Genomic DNA, 22,424 nt, shown 5'->3' with positions numbered 1-22,424 from the left:
CGTAGCTCCCGCCACACCTCTTTTTTCATTGCTATACTATATAAGATGCTCGTAATGACAATTTTATCACGTGATGGATTATAAATAAATGCACGAAAAATATTAAAATAAATGCTCCGGCGCCGCAACTCACACAGACAAATGAACTGGCATACTGTGGCTTCGATCACGCGTAACATTTAATGTATTTTTCGTAAAACAATGGGTGCAACACGAGGACTTCGCAGGAGGTCGCCCATCTTAGTACTACTCTTGTCCAAGCACGCTTAGTTGTTGAGTTCTGATGGAATCCGTTGCATTAGTGCTGGTATAATCGCACCTGTCCCTTTTCGCGCTGCAAATGTATGTACCCATTCTCCTTCTCTCCCCCCTCCCATCATTTATTTTGCTGTGCGCATACATCGCACCTTTGCTTATAGTTCTAATATCAAGTGAATTACCCTGGTGCCTCAACTGATGCCCCCATGAATAGACTTCCCATTGCACTTCTGTTTTCGTTGTTCTAATTCGTAAGATACTCATAATGACACTCGTACAACGTGGTGGACTATAAATGAATACACGAAAAATATTAAACTAAATGCCCGGGTGCCATGACTCACGCTTGTGAATAAATCAGCGAACCGTTGCTCCGGTCGCGCGTAATGTTTAACACCCCATCCGTAAAAAGACATGTGCAACATGAGTACTTTCCAGGAGGTCACCCATTCTAATACTACTCTCATCCAAGTATGCTTAACTACAGAGTTTTGATCAGATCTGGTGCATTAGTGGTGGTATCATCGCACCAGTACCATTTCGCGCTGCAAATGCCAATAACTCTTCTACTTCCCTCCCCCCATCCCATCATTTGTTTCGCTGTGCGCGCACACCGCACCTCTGTTTCTAGTTCTAATATCAAGAAATGTCCCGGCGCCTCGACTCACGCCCAAATGAACAGAATGCCTGCCACACCTTATTTTTTATTGTTCCACTATATAAAATGCTCGTAATGAAACTATCATCATGTGGTGGACTATAAATGAATGTACGAAAAATATTAAGTAAAATGTTCCAGCACCGCGACTCACTCCGGGGGACTATGACTCCGATCTCGCATAATGTTTAACGTCCTGTCTGTGAAAAGATAAGTGAAACACGAAGACTTCCCTGGAGGTCACCCATCCTAGTACTACTCTCTCCCAAACATGCTTAACTGCAGAGTTCGATGGGATCTGGTGCATTAGTGTTGGTATGATCACACCCCTTTCATTTTGTGCTACAAATACATATACCACTTCTCCTTCCCTCCCCCCTCCTGTCATTTGTTCTGTTGTGCGCGTACACTGAACCTCTGGTTCTAGTTCTAATATAGAGCGAAATGCCTTAGCACCTCGGCTCACACCCAGATGAGCGGACCGCATACTGCACTTCTATTTTCTTTGTTCTACTATATAAGATACTTGTAATGATACTCTTATCTCGTGATGGACTACAAATTAATGCACAGAAAATATTAAGTAAAATGCCCCAGCACCGCGACTCACGCTGGTGAATGAACCGGCGAACCGTGTCTTCAGTCACACGTAATGTTTAACGCCCCATCTGCGAAAAGATAAGTGCAACACGAGAACTTCCTAGGAGGTCACCCATCCTAGTATTACTCTTGTCCAAAGACGTTTAACTTCGGAGTTCGATGGGATGCGGTGCATTAGTGCTGGTATGATCGCACCCCTTCCATTCTGCGCTGCAAATACATATACCACTTCTCCTTTCTTCTCCCCTCTCGTCATTTATTTCATTGTGAGTGCACATTGCACCTCTATTTCTAATTTAATATCAAACAAAATACATTGCTGCCTCGACTCACACTCAGATGAATTGCCCACCGCACCTCATTTTTTGTTATTCTACTATGCAAGTTGCTCATAATGACACTCTTATCACATAGTGGACTATAAATAAATGCACAAAAACTATTAAGCAAAATGTCCCGGTGACATGATTCACGCTGGTGGACTATGGTTCTTATTGCACGTATCTCACACATATCGTTTAACGCCCCGTCCATAAAAAGATGGGTACAACACGAGGACTTTCCAAGAGGTCACCCATCCTAGTACTATTCTCGCCCAAGTGGGCTAAATTGGAGAGTTCTGATGAGATCCGACACATTAGTGCTGGTATGATCGCACCCTTCCCATTTTACGCTTCAAATACATATATCCCTTTTCCTTCCCTCTCCTTCCCATCATTTGTTTCACTGTGCGCATAAACTGCAGCTATTCTTCTAGTTCTAATATCAAACAAAATGCCCCGGCACTTCAACTCATGCTCAGATGAATGAACCGGCCACCACACCTCTGTTTTTGTTATTCTACGATGTAAGATACTCGTAATGACACTCTTATCACGTGGTGGACTATAAATGAATGCACAAAAAATATTAACGAAAATGCTCCGGTGCCAAGACTCAGTTTACGAATGAACCGGTGGACCGTGGTTCTGGTCCCGCGTAGCGTTTAATATCCCATATATAAAAAGACAGTTGCAACACGAGGAATTCCTAGGAGCTCACCAATTCTTGTGCTACTCTTGCCCAAGCATGATTAACTGCAGAGTTCTGATGGGATCCAGTGAATAAATACTGGTATGATCGAACCCCTTCCATTCCGCGCTGCAAATAAATATACCCCTTCTCCTTCCCTCCCCCTTCCCATCATTTGTTTCGCTGTGCGTGCATGCCAAACCTCTGCTTCTAATTCTAATATAGAGCAAAATGACCCAGCGCCTCATCTAATGCCCAGATGAATGGACTGCCCGCCGCACCTATATTGTCGTTGTTCTACTATGTAAGATACTCGTATCGACACTATTATCTCGTGATAGGCTATAAATGAATGTACGAAAAATATTAAGCAAAATGCCCCCATGTTGCGACTCATGCCAGCAATTGAACCAGTGGACCATCTCTCTGGTCACACGTAATGTTTAACGCCCGACTGTAAAAAAATGGGTGCAACACAAGGACTTCCCAGGAGGTCACCCATCCTAGTACTACTCTTGTCCAAACACGATGGAGGTGAATTAGTGCTGGTATGATCGCACCTCTTCCATGTTTTGCTGCAAATACATATACCACTTCTCCTTCCCTGGCCCCTCCCATTATTTGTTTCGTTGTGCGTGCACACTGCACTTCTATTTATAGTTGTAATATCAAGCAAAATACTCCGGCACCTCGACTCACGCCCAGATGAACAGACCACCCGTCGTACCTCTATTTTTTTTGTTCCACTATGTAAGATACTCGTAATGACATTCTTATCTCATGATAGACTATAAATGAATGCACAAAAAATATTAACAAAATAGTCCGACGCCGCGACTCACGCTGGCGAATGAATCGGCGGACCGTGTCTCTAGTCGCGCGTAACATTTAACGCCCCATCCGCAAAAAGACGAGTGCAACAAGATGACTTCCCAAGAGATCCCCCATCCTAATACTACTTTTGTCCAAGCACGCTTAATTGTGGAATTCGATGGGATCCGGTGCATTAGTACTGGTATGATCGCACCCCTTCCACTCTCCGCTACAAATACATATACCACTTCTCCTTCTCTCCCCCCTCCCGTCATTTCTTTCACTGTAGGCGCACACTGCATCTCTGATTCTTGTACTAATATCAAGTGAAATGACTCGCGCGTCGACTCACGCCCAGATTAAAGGACTGCTCGCTGTACCTCATTTTTTATTGTTCTACTATTTAAGATCCTCATAATGACACTATTATTATGTGGTGGACTACAAATGAATGCATGAAAAATATTAAGCAAAATGTCTCGACGCCCCGACTCATATGGACGAATGAACTGGTAGACCGTGGCTCCGGTCGTGCATAATATTTATGCTCCATCTGCAAAAAGATGAGGTGCAACACCAAGACTTCCCAAGAGATCACCCATCCTATTACTATTCTTGGCCAAATACGCTTAACTATAGAGTTCTGATGGGATATAGCGCATAACTGCTGGTATGACTGCACCAGTTCCATTCCACGCTGCAAATGTATGTACCCATTCTCCTTTTCTCCCCCCTCCCATCATTTATTTCGTCGTGCGCGCACACTACACCTCTGTTTGTAGTTCTAATATCAAGTGAATTGCCCCGGTGCCTCAACTGATACCATGATGAATAGACTTCTTGTTGTACCTCTGTTTTCAGTGTTCTAATTTGTAAGATACTCGTAATGACACTCGTACAACGTGATGACTATAAACAAATGCACAAAAAATGTTAAACTAAATGTCCGGGCGCCATGACTCACATTGACAAATAAACCGGTGGACTGTGGCTCCGGTTGCGCATAACATTTAACGCCCCATCCGTAAAAAGATGTGTGCAACACAAGAACTTCCGATGAGGACACCCATCCTAGTACTACTCTCACCCAAGCACACTTACCTGTGGAGTTCTTATAGGATACGGTGATTAGTGCTGGTATGATCGCACCCATACCATTCTGCGCTGCAAATACATATATCATTTCTCCTTCCCTCCCCCTCCCATCATTTATTTTGTTGTGCGCGCACACCACACCTCTGCTTCTAGTTCTAATATCAAGCAAAATGCCCCAGTGGCTCAACTCACGCCAAGATGAACGGACTGCTCGTCGTGCCTCATTTTTCGTTATTATACTATATAAGATGCTCGTAATGACACTCTAATCACGTGGTGGACTATAAATGAGTGCAAAAAAAATATTAAACAAAATTCTCTGGCGAGTACTCATGTTTGCGAATGAACCGACAGAACGTGCCTTAGGCGCGTAACATTTAACGCCCCGTGTGGAAAAAATAGGTGCAATACGAGGACTTCCCAGGAGGTCACCCATCCTATTTCTAATCTCACCGAAGCATGCTTAATTACGGAGTTCTAATGTCATGCGGTGCATTAGTGCTGGTATGATCGCACCTCTCCCATTTTGTACTAGAAATACATATACCCCTTCTCCTTCCCTTACCCCTCCCGTTATTTATTTCGCTGTGCGCATACACCGCACCTCTGCTTCTAGTTCTAATATAGAGTGAAATACCCCACACCTCGACTCACGCTTAGATTAATGGACTGCCTGCCGCACCTCTGTTTTCGTTGTTCTACTATGTAAGATTCTGCTCATTGTGACACTCTTATCTCGTGATGGACTATAAATAAATGCACGAAAAATATTAAGCAAAATGCCCCGGTACCGTGACTCATGCCTGAACTAGTGGATCGTGTCTCCAATCGCACGTAATGTTTAATGCTCTGTCAGCAAAATGATGAGTGCAACACGAGGAATTCCCAGGATCACTCATCCTAGTACTACTCTCCCCAAAGCACGATTAACCGCAGAGTTCAGATAGGATCCTGTGTATTAGGATCCTGTGCATTAGTGCTAGGATCACTCATCCTAGTACATATACCCCTTCTCCTTCCCTCCCCACTCCCGTCATTTGTTTCACTGTACCCGCACACCGCACCTCTACTTCTAGTTCTAATATAGAGTGAAATGCCCCGGTGCTTTGACTCACGCCCAAATGAACGGACCACCCGCTCCACCTCTATTTTCGTTGTTCTACAATGTAAGATACTCGTAATAACACTCTTATCACGTGGTGGACTATAAATGAATGCACGAAAACTATTAAGCAAAATACCCTAGCACCACGACTCATATTGGTGGACTGTGGCTCCAATCACGCGTAATATTTAACGCCCGTTCGCAAAAAAAACAAGTGAAAAACGAGGAATTTCCAGGAGGTCACACGCATGCTAGTACTACTCTCTCCCAAACACGCTTAACTGTGGGGTTCTGATGGGATCCGATACATTAGTGTTGGTATGATCGCATCTGTTCCATTCTGCGCTACAACTACATATACCCCTTCTCTTTCCCTCCTCCTTCCCGTCATTTGTTTCGCTTTGTGCAAACACCACACCTCTGCTTCTTGTTATAGTATCAAATGAAATACCCCAGCAACTTCACTCATGCCTAGATGAACGGATCACCCACTGAAGCTCGTTTTTCAATGTTCTATTATGTAAAATAATCGTAATTACACTCTTATCATGTGGTGGACTATAAATGAATCCACGAAAAATAATAAGCAAAATGCCTCGGCACCATTATTCATGCTGGTAGACTGTGCCTCCGGTCGTGCATAACGTTTAACGCCCCGTTCGCAAAAAGACAGGTGCAACATGAGATCTTCTTAAGAGGTCATCCATCCTAGTACTACTCTTACCCAAACATGCTTAACTGCAGAGTTCATATGGGATTTAGTGCACTAGTATTGGTGTAATCGCAGCCACCCTATTTTGTGATGCAAATACATCTACCTGTTCTCCTTCCCTCCCCCCTCCTATCATTTATTTTGCTGTGCCCGAACACCGCACCTCTGCTTCTATTTCTAATATTAAGCGAAATGCCCCAGCGGCTCGACTTACGCCCAGATGAACGGACCGTCTACCGTACCTCATTTTTTGTTGTTCTACTATGTAAGATGCTCATAATAACACTCTTATCACATGCTGGACTATAAATAAATGCACGAAAAAATATTAAATGCCCCGGCACCACGACTCACATTTGCAAATGAACTAGTAGACCATGGCTTTTGTTGCACATCACGTCTAACATCCCGTCCGTAAAAGGACAGATACAACATGAGAATTTCCAAAGAGGTCACCATCCTAGTACTGCTTTCGCTCAATCACACTTAACTGCGGAGTTCTGATGGGATCCGGTGCATTACTACTGGTATGATCGCACCCATCTTATTCCGCGCTGCAAATACATATAACCCTTCTCATTTCCTCCCTGCTCTAATCATTTGTTTCTCTGTGCGCGGACACTGCACTTTTGCTTCTAGTTCTAATTTCAGGCAAAATGCCCTACGCAGCTCGACTTATGCCCAAATGAACAAACCGCCCTCTGCAACTTTGTTTTTGTTGTTCTACTATATAAGATAATCGTAATGATACTCTTATCACGTGGTGGATTATAAAAAAACACAAAAAATATTAAGCAAAATGCTCTGATGCAACGACTCACATTTGCGAATGAACTGGCGGACCATGGCTCCGGTCGCGTGTAACATTTAATGCTCCGTCTGTAAAAATATTAGTGCAACACGATTACTTTTCAGGAGGTCACCTATCCTAGTACTACTCTCGACAAAGTAAATTTAATTGTGGAGTTTTGATAGGATCCGGTATAGTAGTGCTAGTTTGATCGCACCCGTCTCATTTCGCACTACAAATGCATATACTCGTTCTCCTTCCCTCCCCCCCTCTCCCGTCATTTGTTTAACTATGGCCACACAGCGCATCTCTACTTCTAGTTCTAATATCAAGGGAAATGCCCCAGTACCTGGACTCACGCTCAGATGAACAGACTGCCCGTTGTACCTCTGCTTTTGTTGCTCTAATATTTAATATACTCATAATAACACTCTTAGATCACCCATCCTAATGCTACTCTTGCCCAAACACACTTCACTGTGGAGTTCTGACGAGATACTATGCACTAGAGCAGGTATGATAGCACCCATTCCATTCTGCGCTGCAAATACTTATACCCCTTCTCCTTCCCTCCCTCCTTCAGTCATTTGTTTCGCTGTGCACGCACGCTGCACATTTAATTCTAGTTCTAATATAAAAAAAAATACCCCGATGCCTCAACTCACGTATAGATGAACGGACTGCTTGTCGCACCTCGTTTTTCATTGTTCTACTATGTAAGATGTTCATAATGACACTCTTATCACGTGGTGGACTATAAATGAAATCACAAAAAATATTATGCAAAATGCTCTAGCGCTGCCACTCAAGTCAGTGGACTGTAGTTCTTGTCGCGCATAACTCTTAACATCTGGTCCACAAAAAGACAGGTGCAACACGAGGACTTCCTAGGAGGTTAGCCATCCTAGTACTATTCTACCCCAAGTACACTTGACTGCGGAGTTCTGATGGGATTCAGTGCATTAGTGCTGGTATGATCGCACCTGTGCCATTTCTCACTGTAAATGCATATACTCATTCTCCTTTCTTTCTCTTTCCTATCATTTGCTTCGCTGTGCACACACACCGCACCTCTGCTTCTAGTTCTAATATCAAGCGAAATGCACCAGCACCTCGACTCACGCCCAAATGAACAAACTGTTTGCCACACATATATTTTCGTTGTTCTACTATGTAAGATACTTGTAATGACACTTATCACGCGATGGATTATAAATAAATGCACGAAAAATATTAACCAAAATGCCCTGGCACCGCGACTCACACTGGTGAATTAATTAGCGGACTGTGTCTTTAGTCGCGCATAACGTTTAATGCCCCGTCTACAAAACGACAAGTGCAACACGAGAACTTCCCAGGAGGTCACTCATCCTAGTACTACTCTCGCCCAAGCATGCTTAACTGCGAAGTTCTGATGCAGTTCAGTGCATTAGTACTAGTATGATAGTACCCGTCCCATTCTACGCTGCAAATACATGTGCCCCTTCTCCTTCCCTCTCCCCTCCTTTCATTTGTTTTGCTGTGCACGCACACCACACCTCTACTTCTAGTTCTAATATCAAGTGAAATGGCCTGCGGCTCGACTCACGGCCAGATGAATAGACCACTCGCCGCACGTTATTTTTCGTTGTTCTATTATGTAAGATGGTCGTAATGACACTCTTAACACGTTGTGGACTATAAATGAATACATGAAAAATATTTAAAAAAATACCCGGGCGCCGTGACTCACACTGGTGGATTGTGACTCTGGTTGCACGGAATGTTTAACGCCCCGTCCGCAAAAAGACAGGTGCAACTCGTGGACTTCCCAAAAGACCACCCATCCTAGTACTACTCTCTCCCAAGCAAGCTTAATTGCAGATTTCTGATGGGATCCATGACATTAGTACTGGTATGATCGCACCCGTCCCAATCTGCACTGCAAATAAATATACCCTTTCTCGTTCCCTTCCCCCTCCCGTCATTGGTTTCGCCATGCGCGCACAGTGCACATCTGCTTCTAGTTTTAATATCATGCAAAAATGCTCGTCGCCTCGACTCACGCTCAGATGAAGGGTCAGCCTGCCGCACCTCTGTTTTGATTATTCTACTATGTAATATGCTCATAATGATACTTTTATTACGTAGTAGACTATAAATGATTGCACAAAAAATATTAAGCAAAATGCTTCGGTGCCGCGACTCACATCTACGAATGAACCGATGGACCGTGATTACGACCACGAGTAACATTTAACGCCCCATCTGTAAAAAGATGGGTGCTACACGAGGACTTCCCAGGAGCTCACCCATCCTAGTACTACACTCGCCAAAGAACACTTAACTATGGAGGTATGATGGGATACGATACATTAGTGTTGGTATGATTGCACCAGTCCCATTTTGCGGTGCAAATGCATGTGCCCCTTCTCTTTCCCACCCCCTCCAATCATTTGTTTCTCTATGTGTGTACACCTCACCTCTGCTTCTAATTCTAATATCAAGTGAAATGAACTGGCGCCTCGACTCACGCCTAGAAGAACGGACTGCCCGCTGCACCTCTATTTTCATTATTCTACTAATTAAGATGCTCATAATGACAGTCTTATCATGTGGTGGACTATAAATGAATCATGAAAAATATTAAGCAAAATGCTTCGGCGCCTTGGCTCATGCCTAGATGAACGGACCTCCCACCGCACATCTGTTTTCATTGTTCTACTAATTAATATGGTTGTAATGATATTATTATCACGTGGTGGAGTATTAATGAATGCATGAAAAATATTAAGCAAAATCCCATGGCGCCGCGATTCACGTTTGTGAATGAACCAGCAGACCATAGTTCCAGTCATGCATAACGTTAAATGCCCCGTCTACAAAAAGAAAAGTGCAACACGAGGACATCCCAGGAGGTCACCCATCATAGTACTACTCTTCCCCAAGCATGCTTAACTACGGAGTTCTAATGGGATTCGATGAATTAGTGCTGGTATCATCGCACCCGATTCATTCCGCGCTCCAAATACATATACTCCTTCTTCTTCCCTCGCCCCTCCTGTCATTTATTTTGCTGTGCGCGCATACTGCACCTCTGCTTCTAATTCTAATATCAAGCAAAATATCCGACGACTCGACTAACACCCAGATGAAAAGACTTCCTATCATTTTTCATTATTATACAATGTAAGGTGCTCGTAATGACACTCTTATCACGTAGTGGACTATAAATGAATGCATGAAAAATATTAAGCAAAATGCCATAGCGTCGAGACTCACGGTAGCGAATGAACCGATGGACACGTCTTCGATCGGGTGAAATGTTTAACGCTCCATCCAAAAAAAGAGGGGTGCAACACAAGGATTCAATGGGATTCCCAAGACATTTAATTGTAGAGTTCTTATGGAATTCAGTGCATTAGTGCTAGACTAATCGCACCCGTCCCATCCCGCACTAAAAATCCTTGTGCCCCTTCTGCTTCTCTCCCTCTCCAATCATTTGTATCACTGTACATGCATACCTCACCTTTGCTTCAGGTTTTAATATAAAAAAAAATGCCCCCGCACCTCGACTCACGCCCATGTGAATGGATCGCTGGTCGCACCTCTGTTTTCGTTGTTCTACAATGTAAGATACTCGTAATGACATTCTTATCACGTGGTGGGCTATAATTGAATACATGAAAAATAGTAAGTAAAATGCCTCAGTGCCGTGACTCACGTTTGCAAATGAACCAGCAGACCATCACTCCAGTCCCACGTAATGTTTAACACCCCATCTGTAAAAAGATGGGTGCAACAAGAAAAATTCCTAAGAGGTCACCCATCCTAGTACTACTCTCGCCAAAGCATGCTTAACTATGGAGTTCTGATGGGATTTGGTGAATTAGTAATGCTGGTGTGATCGCACTTGTTCCAATTCACACTGCAAATACATATGCCCCCTTCTCCCTCTCTCCCCCCTCCCAATATTTGTTTTGCTGTGCACGCACACTACACCTCTACTTCTAATTCTAATATCAAGCAAAATACCCCGGCAGCTCAACTAACGCCCAAATGAACGGACTGCTCATCACACCTCGTTTTTCGTTGTTCTACTTAGTAAGTTGCTCATAATGACACTCTTATCACATGACGGACAATAAATGAAAGCACGAAAAATATTAAGCAAAATGCATTCGTGCTGCGACTCACGTTTGTGAATGAACCGGTGGACCGTGGTTCCAGTCATGCATAACGTTTAATGCCTCGTGTGCAAAAAAATAGGTGCAACACGAGGACTTTCAAAAGGTCATCCATCCTAGTGCTACTCTCAACCAAGCACACTTAACTGCAAAATTCGAATGAGTTCTGGTGCAATAGTGCTGGTATAATCACACCCCTTCCATTCTGCGTTGTAAATACATGTGCCCCTTCTGCTTCCCTCCACCCTCCCATCATTTGCTTCACTATGGGCGCACACCTCACCTTTGCTTCCAGTTCTAATATTAAGTGAAATGTCCCGGCGCCTCAACTCATGCCCAGATGAACGGACAGCTCGTTATACATATGTTTTTATTGTTCTACTATTTAAGATGCAAACAAGGACACTCTTATCACGGCGAATGAAATGGTGGATTGTGGCTCTGGTCATTCCTAACGTTTAATGCCTTGTCCCAATAAAATATAGGTACAACACGAGGATTTCCCAGGAGGTCAGCCATCTTAGTACTACTCTCACCTAAGCACGCTTAGTTGCGGAATTCTGATGGGATCTGGTGCATTAGTGTTGGTATGATCGCATCCTTCCAATTTTGCGCTCAAATGCATGTACCCTTACTCCTTACCTTTCTCTTCCCATCATTTATTTCGTTGTGCGTGCACACCACACCTCTACTTCTAGTTCTAATATAAAGAAAAATGTCGCAGCACCTCGACTCACTCCGAGATGAATAGACTACCCCTCGCACCTCATTTTTCGTTGTTATACTATATAAGATGCTTGTAATGACATTCTCATAACATGGTGTAGTATAAATGAATGCAAAAAAATATTAAGCAAAATACTCTGGTGCTGCGACTCACATTTGTGAATGAATCAGTGGACTGTGGCTACCATCGCGCATAATATTTAATGCTTCATTAGTAAAAAGACGGGTGCAACACGAGAACTTCCCAAGAGATCACCCATCCTAGTCGTACTCTCGCTCAAGCACGTTTAACTACGGAGTTCTGATGAGATCCGGTGCATTACTGCTGGTACGATTGAACCTGCCTCACTTCGCGCTGCAAATACATGTGCCCTTTCTCCTTCCCTCCCCTCTCCCATCATTTATTTTTTCACTGTGTGTGCATACCTCACCTCTGCTTCTAGTTATAATATCAAGCGAATTACCCCGGCGCCTCGACTCACACCCAAATGAACGGACTGCCCATCGCACCTCTATTTTCATTGTTCTATTATATAAGATACTCGTAATGACACTCTTATCTAGTGATGGAGTATAAATAAATGCACAAAAAATATTTAGCAAAATATCCCGGCGCCACGACTCACATCGGTGAATGAACCGATAGATAGTGTCTCCGGTTACGCATAATGTTTAACATCCTGTTTGTAAAAGAACGGGTACAACATGAAAACTTCCCAGGAGGTCATCCATCATAGTACTACTCTCGCCCAAGCATGCTACACCATGGAGTTCTGTTGGGATCCGGTATATTATTGCTGGTATGATCGCATCCGTCCCATTTCGCGCTGCAAATGCATGTGCCCCTTCTCCTTTCCTCCCTTCTCCCATTATTTGTTTCACTATGCGCACACACACCTTAGCTCTGCTTCTAGTTTTAATATAAAGCGAAATGCCCTGGTGCCATACCACTGTTTTTGTTATTCTATTATATAAGATGGTCATAATGACACTCTTATCACGTTGTGGACTATAAATTAATGCATAAAAAATATTAAGATAAATGCCCCGGTGCTGCTACTCACATCGGCAAATGAACCGGCAGACCGTGTCTTTGGTCGCACATAATGTTTAATGCCTCATTCGTAAAAAGACGGGTGCAACACGAGAACTTTCTAGGAGGTCACCCATCTTAGTACTACTCTTGCCCAAGCATGCTTAACTTTGGAGTTCTGATGGGATCTGGTGCATTGGTGCTGGTATGATCGCACCCGTACCATTTCACGCTATAAATGCATATACCAATTCTCATTCCCTCCCCCCTCCCATCATTTGTTTCGCTGTGCATGCACCTCACCTCTACTTCTAGTTCTAATATTAAGCAAAATATCCCAGCACCTCGACTGAAGCCCAGATGGACGGACTACTTGCTGCACCTTTGTTTTTGTTGTTCTACTACTTAAGATAATCATAATGACACTCTTATCATGTAGTGGACTATAAATGAATGCACGAAAAATATTAAGTAAAAAGCCCCGGCGCCACGACTCACATCTGTGAATGAACTGATGGATTGTGGCTACGGTCGTGTGTAATGTTTAATGCCCCGTCTGCAAAAAGAAGGGTGCAACATCAGGACTTCTAAGGAGGTCACTCATCCTATTACTATAAGTTTTTAGGAAGAATAAGTAGCAAAAAATGAAAAAAAAGTTTGGAGTTTCACAAGTTTGTTGGAAGGATTTCTAGAAGCTCTTCCTTCGCCACCAAAAGGTTAGGTCAATCTAGTTACGGTAAGAGATTCTTTAGTATTTACTTCAACACCTCTAAGTGTTCTTTCTAGCTAAATAAATTAATGATAACATAAGATATATGTGAATGCTTGCTTCATGTCATATTTTGTTTAGTATTAGTTTATAATCTACTTCGATGTCTTTGTACTCATTTTAACTAAATGGAATTTATATGGGTAGTCATCCTTTGTCGTACTCTTCTTTTAGTAAGAGTAAAGAGTGGTATTTTGATGAGCCACGACTACATGAAAATATCCCAATGACCAGGACCAAAGGTAATGGATGTTGGCCAAATGGGTTGGACCCCCACCTGGTTTCGAACAAGAGGCATGATGCATAAGAGTTTGTTATATGATTAAGATGCATGAAACCTTGTCTAGGTTATGTTTTGCTTGGTTGAACTATTGGTTGGTTATCTCTGCAATTTTGATATCGTTTTACCATGGAAATACTAAACATACTACATGAAAACATGAAAGTTAGAAGTTTACATGCGGGTTTGGCCCTTCACCTTACTTAAGTAACTATGAAGATGGTTATTCTAGTGGACCTTGGTTCAAGAGGATGACCCAAAAGTGAAGTCTAGGTAAAATGAACCTTCAGGCCAGATATGTGATATGAGCCTTTGGGCTTCATATGTGAAATGCGCCTTCAGGCTAGATATGAGCCTTTGGGTCAGATATGAGCCTTCAGGCTGGATAGGAGCCTTTGGGCTAGATAAGTTGAAGAATCCTTATCGAATTCAGAAATGGTTGCATAAAACATATAGCATGCATATGAAAAATATGAAATTTTTGTGAACATGAAATAAACAAGTGAGAAGAATTGAAAAATTTGTTCGACCATTATCTCTAAGGGGTTTCTGTTTTTCCCTACTCTAAATAAGTGTTGGTGAACCACTCCCTATAATGATAAGCATTCCCTTTGATGAGAGAGGATATGCATTAGTGAATATAGGGTCCCCATGATGAATGGATTGCCATGGATTAGAGTCTAGATTGGGGAAATGATAAGGACCCGAGAAAGGGGTCGATGATTCATAGTGGTAGTTGGGGATCCCTTCTATCCTCTGATGATATATGTTGTAATGGCTTCGTGTGAAGGTCAGTAAAAGATAAATAAAATTTAAGCATTGTTTAAAGCATCATTTTCATTCGTACGACAAAATTTTCCTTTTTTTGTGCATCGTTTATGCTTTCTAATATTTCTCTTGTCCAACTTCTTTTTTTGAGTATTCTTAGTGAAATGGACTTGCTTAAGATGATATTTTTATCATGTTGAACATCTGTTTATCTATTTTTTATAAAACAACAATTTTCATACGATTTAGTGGCTCCATTCTGTGATGAACTCTAAGGTAAGAGGTATACGAGCTTTATTCAAAATACTTACTCTTTAAACCTTAGTTGTGTGATTTCAATTCCCTTACCAAGTTTACATGGAACTCACCCCTAATCAATGCCCCCCCCCCCAGGTGCTGAGAAAGCTAAGGGTTTGCTCTCTGAGTCACCTCTTAGAGTCCAGTTAGGTCCAGTTCAGGACTCTTGATAACACTCTAGGACATAATTCAAGTGCAATAGTTATTGCGCACTCTGATGAGACTTCCTATAAAGGGGCTATCTTGTATTAAGCTATCATCTTATGGCCTTATTATTAGGGATCGAACTTAGAAGGTTTTAAGGGATCTCCAAATTCTGCTTCAATGTAAAAATTTTATTTTTGCACTCGTAATCTATTGAGTTCTTAGCTCCCTTTTTACCCAATGAATATTTGGGATGTCATATTTTGGCACTTAGCTTGCTTTCCAAAATCATCTTCCCCTCGATTGTTGGTTGCCAATCGCAGTTGCGGTGGGATTCTCTTTTTTGAATATGAAGAGCGTGTCCTTTTTCAAATCAGTAGCTGCACATGTTCTAAGCCTTGGCCAAGGCTCTAAATGTGAATTAAGTCAACCTCTTACTGTTTTGGTGTTAGCTGTACCCAAGGGTTAGATACGCTTATTCCTTTTGCTGAGGTATAAGCCTCGACCGAGGCTTACTTGAGCGAACCTGCAAGTTATATCTCTTGTCTTGCATTAAAATAGACGGAATAACTCAAATCAGATAGCAATTATTCCAATTAAGAACATAAAAATGGACAATGAAGATTATGTTTTTACGCACTATCATCTATTACATTGCATTTTAAGAATCCATGATGTCCTATATGCAGAAAACAATAACAACTGTCTTATTTAAGATTTTAACACACATGTGTAGGATAAAATTAAAAAAATGATTATAATTCAAAATACATGTTTTAATTATAAAACACATGTTTATACAACATGTTAATGAAAGACTTTCCTCTTGAGGAGGTGAAGAGTCACCGTTTTGTCACAATAATCTATGACAGCACGATAGGCGTCCAGCCAATCCATGCCTACTATCATGTTAAAGCCCTTAAAAATCTAGAAGAATGAGATCTACAGTTAACTTTACTCTTGAGATATCTACCTTGCAGGACTTGTATACAATGTAAGTTTTAAAGGTTGATTTGGAAGGGGTTTCTACAATTAAAGCTTATTCTAAGGGATCAGGGTTTGCTAACAAATTTTTAGAAAATTTATAGGATACAAAGGAATGAGTGGCATTAATATCAATCAAAGCACAAGCTATGGAGTTATGTATAGAAAGTGTACCTTGAATGATGGCTGGTGTCGGTATTGTATTTGGCTCGTCGAGGTGAAAAACTCTTCCTCTAGCGATAGGCAAGGTCGCATCTTCTGGCTTCTAAGGGCAGTTCTTCACGAAGTGTTGAGTGCTCCCAAATTTGTAGCAAGCATTGTTCAACTTATAACAAAGGTAGTTATCATGGTCTTTACCATAGTGTTGACACACCTGGACAGGATTAGAAGTATTACATGGGGGTCGAGGTAGAGGTGAAAAAGCAACCACAATAAGAGCCACCCTTGGTTGTTTACCAAAGCAATCATGATCATGCCCTAAAATGGTTTATATGTTGATACAGGGTGATAAAGAGTTCCTCAACATTCTTCAAAGCCTCTTTATAGGTGGTAGGCTTCATCATGGCTACCCAGTCAAAAATGTCAGCCCTCAGTCCCTTTAGAAATTTTTGGGCCTTCTTACTCTCAATAGCTATTAATTCAGGGGAGAAACGGAATAGCTGAATGAATTTACAAGCATAATGGCTCAAGGATATGCTTCCTTGACAAAGGTCTTGAAATTCTTCCTCATTCTCACGAATGTATACTGTGAAGAAATTCTTAAGGAATACATCTAAGAATTGGTCCCAAGTAAAAGGGATGAGCAGAGTCTCCTTCTTGAGACGCCATCAATGTTCAACCTCTTCCGTGAACATGAAGACTTCTAAAAGGACTTTTTGCTCTTTCATAAGTTTGAGAATAGTGAAAAGCTTCTTAATCTGCATGATCCAGGCCTCAGCTACCATAAGATTTGGTCCACCGTCAAAAGATAGAGGATTTAGCCTCCAAGATTCAGATATGTTGCTAAAAATAGTATGAGCAGGGTTTGGTTGGTCCTCCACAGGATGAGGACAATCATTATTGTGAGTGCGATTGTGGCCCACGACAACAGTCAGACCCTATATAGTCTGGAACAATTTAGTGAATTCTACCCTAGTGGGGGCATCCCAAATCTAGGGTCTTTCAATAGATGGTCTCCCTCGAGTCATGATCGCCTACAAAAAAGAGATAAGGATTTAGTAAGATGTCTTTGCCTAGGGTTTTTAGGTTATTATCTTTTTTAAGGAAATCCTCTGAACTATCTAACCCTAAACCCTAAGCCTCAGTATAAGGGATGTCCTAGGAATCTTAATCTGATACCACCTATGACATCTCGCTACGCGGTAGGCAATGATGTCCAAACAACAGCAGAAACGAGTGCAAGTAAATTTAAACTACAAGCGAAAGTTACATTCATCCCTTATAAAATTACAATAGTACTTTTAAGGCACTAAAGTTAGCTATCAAAATTATTTACAAATCAATGTTTAAGCTACTTCTATAGATTTTAAAATAATTATCCTTCAAGATCGATGCACGGATCCAAGAAAGCATCAAAGGAAAGGTTAAGAGGCAGATTGTCATCTTCAACATCATCTGGGGGAAGATGGATTAGGGTGGGTTCCATTAAAATTAGTAAGAAAAAATGGCATTATAACTATACTATTAACATTTCAAAAGTTCATTAAGATAATTAGTGAAATATATTTTACTACTTAACACTGTACTAAGTGATAGGGACAGCTAAAAATTTCATAGTAAAATTTAACTTACATTTTTAAAAAATAGTAATTCCACTCTATCCCTAACAGTATGATCAAATGTATGGCAAGACAGGTCATTCGAGGGCAAATCATAATTCAATCAATAATAGGACTGTGACATCCCAAATACTAATTAAGGCAAAAGGATGTCAGATATATAAACAGGATTAGAGTGCATGATAAAATTTTATGCAGCATAACAAATTAATACAAATCCCTTACAAATATATATGAGTTTCCAATTACATACATAAAACTGAGGCCATAAGTGACTACAAAATACAAAGTCAAAATACAAGAGAGAACCACTTCTTTCACTATGCTATTATACTCATCAGAGTACAGAAACGATCATGCACTCAAGTTTTGTGGATCCACAAGATCCTAATACACTGTAATGGGTAGGTCAACTTGCGATTCCTCATTTTCTTCTTCATCTGAGGGGCATGGAAAAAGTGAGTTCCATATCTCAGTAAGGAAAACAATATTTAAACAATATCGTAAGGTTTTAAAGGTGAATTATTCTAATATAAATACTTACCATTTGGCTATTTTATAGACCTATCTTACATTATGAAAATAATTTATTTATTAGAGAAAACAACACATCAATATAATCAAAACAAGCACACATCACCCAAGATAATAGAGAAAATCAAATCAATCATGAAATGCTCATATTTTCGTGTCATGCTTCGCGAAGTCATTACAACTTCCATCTCTAAAGGCAGATACAGATAACCGCAATTTTCTCAAGCACATTTCTGCCTCGCCAAACTATGGTACGATCTATGACCACGATCGTACCGACCATAGTGATCCTATCAGATATTTTATAGTCACGATAGTACTTAGCCAAAGGTGACCCCTAATAGATATTTGCGTCACCACTCTCGTTAGAGGATACGCCATCATCCACAAGAAGCCGTTCTCTTATGTCTTTTCAGACAAAATGGGGGAGGGGAAAACAAATACCCCAGATGGGGTTAGGGGAACAGATACCCCTCAGAGATAAAAAGCCTAACGAAACACTTGATGCATTATGCATGTCAATACAGATACATACTTCAGATCATTCATGCTTCATTCCACATTTTTTTTTCTTTTATTTTCTAGGTAACAATACCGATTTCACAATATTTTTATTATATTCAAATCATCAAGTGTCTATAAATCACATAGCATGCTTGAAATCAAGAACAATTCAGCTTATTAGACCCACAAACACAAAAGCATGCAAAATAGGAAAAATCACAATTATCATATTTAATAATTTTTTTAATCTAAAAATACCCCTTAAGATTTTTAAAGAAATACTAAATTCCTTACTGAAACCTTGATAATTTTTCATTCATCGTTCTACTGTCGTGCCAGGGCAACCCCTGTGCTTGCACGCGCAAGACTTCCACTAGCTCCATCTCGGTGCATATGCGCATGCGAAGCTAGCATGCAAATGCACTGCTGTGCACGCGCACCGTATGCTTAAGGCCCTATCCTAGCACATACGTGTGCCAAAAAAATTTCCCTCACATATTTAGCACACAACTGTACCTGTGTTACAATCTGTCTCAGCACATCAATGCCTTCGCCATATTAGACTAAGGCAAAAAGCTTTCACAATTGTTTCTCAAACACCAATTTACAATTTAACTTTTAAAATCAATTCTCAATCATGTAAAAACATCCATTTAGATCTCTAAAGCAAATCAGATCAATGTACTAAACCAATAGTTAATAAAATCATTTAAAACACATATACTTCATACTAGTTCATGCATGCAATTTCTTAATACTTTAACCATTTTAAAGGATAAATAAAACCTATTAAAAGCATTGAAAAATTGCTCCTATCCTTACCAAATGTCGGTTGTGTTTTGGCTTTTAAAAAGTAGCGAGAAATCTTTTTTGGGTTTCATAAAAATATTGTGAGGTTTGTCAAATAATCCAAGGGAGGGATGTCATAAAATTCTTCTTCTTTGCACTAACTCTTCTCCTCTTTTAATGTTGGAAATAAACCAGATTTTGAGTAGAAATCCTTTTTGGAGTTAGAAGATAAAAAAAAAGATGGAAAGAGTCCATATCGGACTCTAAACCGGGGCTATCAGGTTGTCTACATGCAAGGATCGTTCATACAGCATGTGTAGGATGCACTGGCGTGTTTGCCCAAGGCACGAAGAGCCCTTTGCATGTGCGCATGGTCAAGGCATATGGCTTGTGCTATCTGCATACCCGTATACTACCTCATATGGGGGATGTCTCTATATATGTAGGTGAGTCCATCCACATGAGTGTGTGCTCGCACGCGTGGTGAAGGATGGTCACATGCGTTGCATGTGGTGTCTGTGAGTCTTCAAGCCTAGATATTCTCCTCTTGGTCTTCTTTTGGGCTTCGTCCATGATTTTTTCATTTACCCACTCTTGTACCAAAAGATTGAAGGTGTTTTGAAACCTTTTGGCTCGACTCCTTATAATTGATCCCAGTGGCAGTTGGATTTAGTTGCGTAGGTGGCTAAGTCCATCTAGGGTGCTAGCACAGATTGGCTACTCCCTTGTTGCCTTACTCTTATCTTGATCATCTTCTTGAATTATTTAACCCTCCTAACTCAAATCATCCCTCCCCTTCTTTGAAAAGATTCACCCTTGAATCTTCACCTACATCAAAGGGAGAAAGGTCAAAAACATTAAAGTTAGCAAAAAATCCATATTCACATAGGAAATCTGTGACATCCCAAATGCTAATTAAGGCATAAGGGTGCCAAATACAGAAATAGATTATGAGTGCATGATAAATAATTATATGCAGCAGAGTAAATTATTACAAATCCCTTACGAAAATATATATGAGTTTGAATTATATATATAACTGAGGCCAGAAGTGGCAACAAAATACAAAATATTATAATACAAAAAGGGCCACTTCTTTCACTATGTGAATGGACTCACTAGAGTGTGGGATAAGTCATGCACTCAAGGTTTGTGGATCTATGAGATCCTCATAGACTTCAAAGGGTAGGTCAACGATCGGTTCCTCACTATTTTCCCCATCTAAGGGTGAGTTCCATATACTCATTAAAGAAAATAGTATTTAAATAACATCATAAGATTTTAAAAGTAAATAATTAAATCATCAACACCATCAGGGGTCACGTCAAGGGCTATTTTATGAAAATAATTTATTTATTAAAGAAAACATCAAATCTATCATATCATAGTCACAACAATCAAATCAATCATGCTGATAAAAGAGAATTAAATAAATCATGAAATGCTCATATTTTCATGTTATGCTTTGCAAAGTTATTTCAACTTCCATCTACTGGGGGTAAATATGGATTTTTGACTATCCGTGTGGAATTACCAAATCATATATATAACGGTAATTTGCTCACAACACATTTTCGGCTTGCCAAACCATGGCACAATCTATGACCACCACCGTGCCAACCACAATGGTCCTATTAAATATTCTATAGCCACAATAGTACTTAGCCAAATGTGACCCCTAACAGATATTCGCGTCACCACTCTCGTCAGAGGGTATGCTGTCATCCACAGGGAGTGGTTTGCTCACATCTTTCTAAACCAGATGGGGGAGGGAAAAACAGAAACTTGATGCATTATGTATATCATTACAGATACATGTTTTTCATACCATTTTATACTCAATCTCTATTTCATATTTCAGAAAATTATCACCAAAATAATGTCATTTAAATCACATACAAATCACCAAGTGCCTATATAATCTTACAACAGCCTTTATCAAGCAAGATTCATTTCATTTGAACGATTAAACATAAACCATGCAAATCATAAATTTCAAGCTTCATAATTTTGATTCTAGAAATACTCCTTAGGATGTTTAAAAGAAATACTAAATTTCTTACGAAAACCTTGAAGTTTTTTTTACACTTTTCTTCTTTTTCTCCTCTTATTCTCTCTCTAGATTACTCCCTCTCTCTCTAAGATCTTGGAGAATGGAAGAATGAAATAGAAGTGATGAGGAAAATAGAAGAGAGGGGTCCCTATTTATAGAAAATTGGGACCATTAGATTTGCATCAAGTGGTGAAATCTGATGAGGAGAGAGAACGTTGAGTGGAAAATGAGTGATGTGACACGACACGACGGTGGCACAAAAAACAGAGGAAGAAACTCCCAACTGATGGCGACTCACCACTTAAGGCTATGGTGCCACACTGCCAAGGTGGCGCACGACGCTCAAGGGGCGACGGCACACTACCCGAGACAGCAGTGCACCTCCCCAAGTCAGTCGCGTCCTACGGGCCTACTGCACGTAGGTCCGCGTGCGATGTGATGGACGCAGACTGGGCTCTCTACGCTCAATGGGACATGCGTGTAGATTGGCCTCGTGCCCCGCGTGAACATTATGTTCACACGCACACGCGCACACTCATGCACACGGTGTGCGATGC

General features: G+C 40.9%; 9 pseudogenes; all 9 read right to left on the bottom strand.

Moving 5' to 3' along the window:
* Positions 1–202: 202 nt before the first annotated feature.
* On the bottom strand, positions 203–321 carry LOC148240023 (5S ribosomal RNA; annotated as a pseudogene).
* Positions 322–1,127: 806 nt separating this feature from the next.
* On the bottom strand, positions 1,128–1,245 carry LOC148240022 (5S ribosomal RNA; annotated as a pseudogene).
* A 350-nt stretch (positions 1,246–1,595) lies between these two features.
* LOC148240021 (5S ribosomal RNA) lies at positions 1,596–1,713 on the bottom strand (annotated as a pseudogene).
* Positions 1,714–3,905: 2,192 nt separating this feature from the next.
* On the bottom strand, positions 3,906–4,024 carry LOC148240020 (5S ribosomal RNA; annotated as a pseudogene).
* Positions 4,025–7,908: 3,884 nt separating this feature from the next.
* LOC148240019 (5S ribosomal RNA) lies at positions 7,909–8,027 on the bottom strand (annotated as a pseudogene).
* A 1,884-nt stretch (positions 8,028–9,911) lies between these two features.
* On the bottom strand, positions 9,912–10,030 carry LOC148240018 (5S ribosomal RNA; annotated as a pseudogene).
* Positions 10,031–11,287: 1,257 nt separating this feature from the next.
* LOC148240017 (5S ribosomal RNA) lies at positions 11,288–11,405 on the bottom strand (annotated as a pseudogene).
* Positions 11,406–11,690: 285 nt separating this feature from the next.
* LOC148240016 (5S ribosomal RNA) lies at positions 11,691–11,809 on the bottom strand (annotated as a pseudogene).
* A 1,258-nt stretch (positions 11,810–13,067) lies between these two features.
* On the bottom strand, positions 13,068–13,186 carry LOC148240015 (5S ribosomal RNA; annotated as a pseudogene).
* Between the last annotated feature and the right edge of the window lie 9,238 nt (positions 13,187–22,424).

The sequence above is a fragment of the Carica papaya genome, chromosome 9 (genome assembly GCF_054855325.1).
Source record: "Carica papaya isolate Zhongbai chromosome 9, ASM5485532v1, whole genome shotgun sequence".
NCBI lineage: Eukaryota > Viridiplantae > Streptophyta > Magnoliopsida > Brassicales > Caricaceae > Carica > Carica papaya.
Note: the sequence above shows the minus strand (reverse complement) of the source record. Positions and strands in the feature narration are given on the sequence as shown.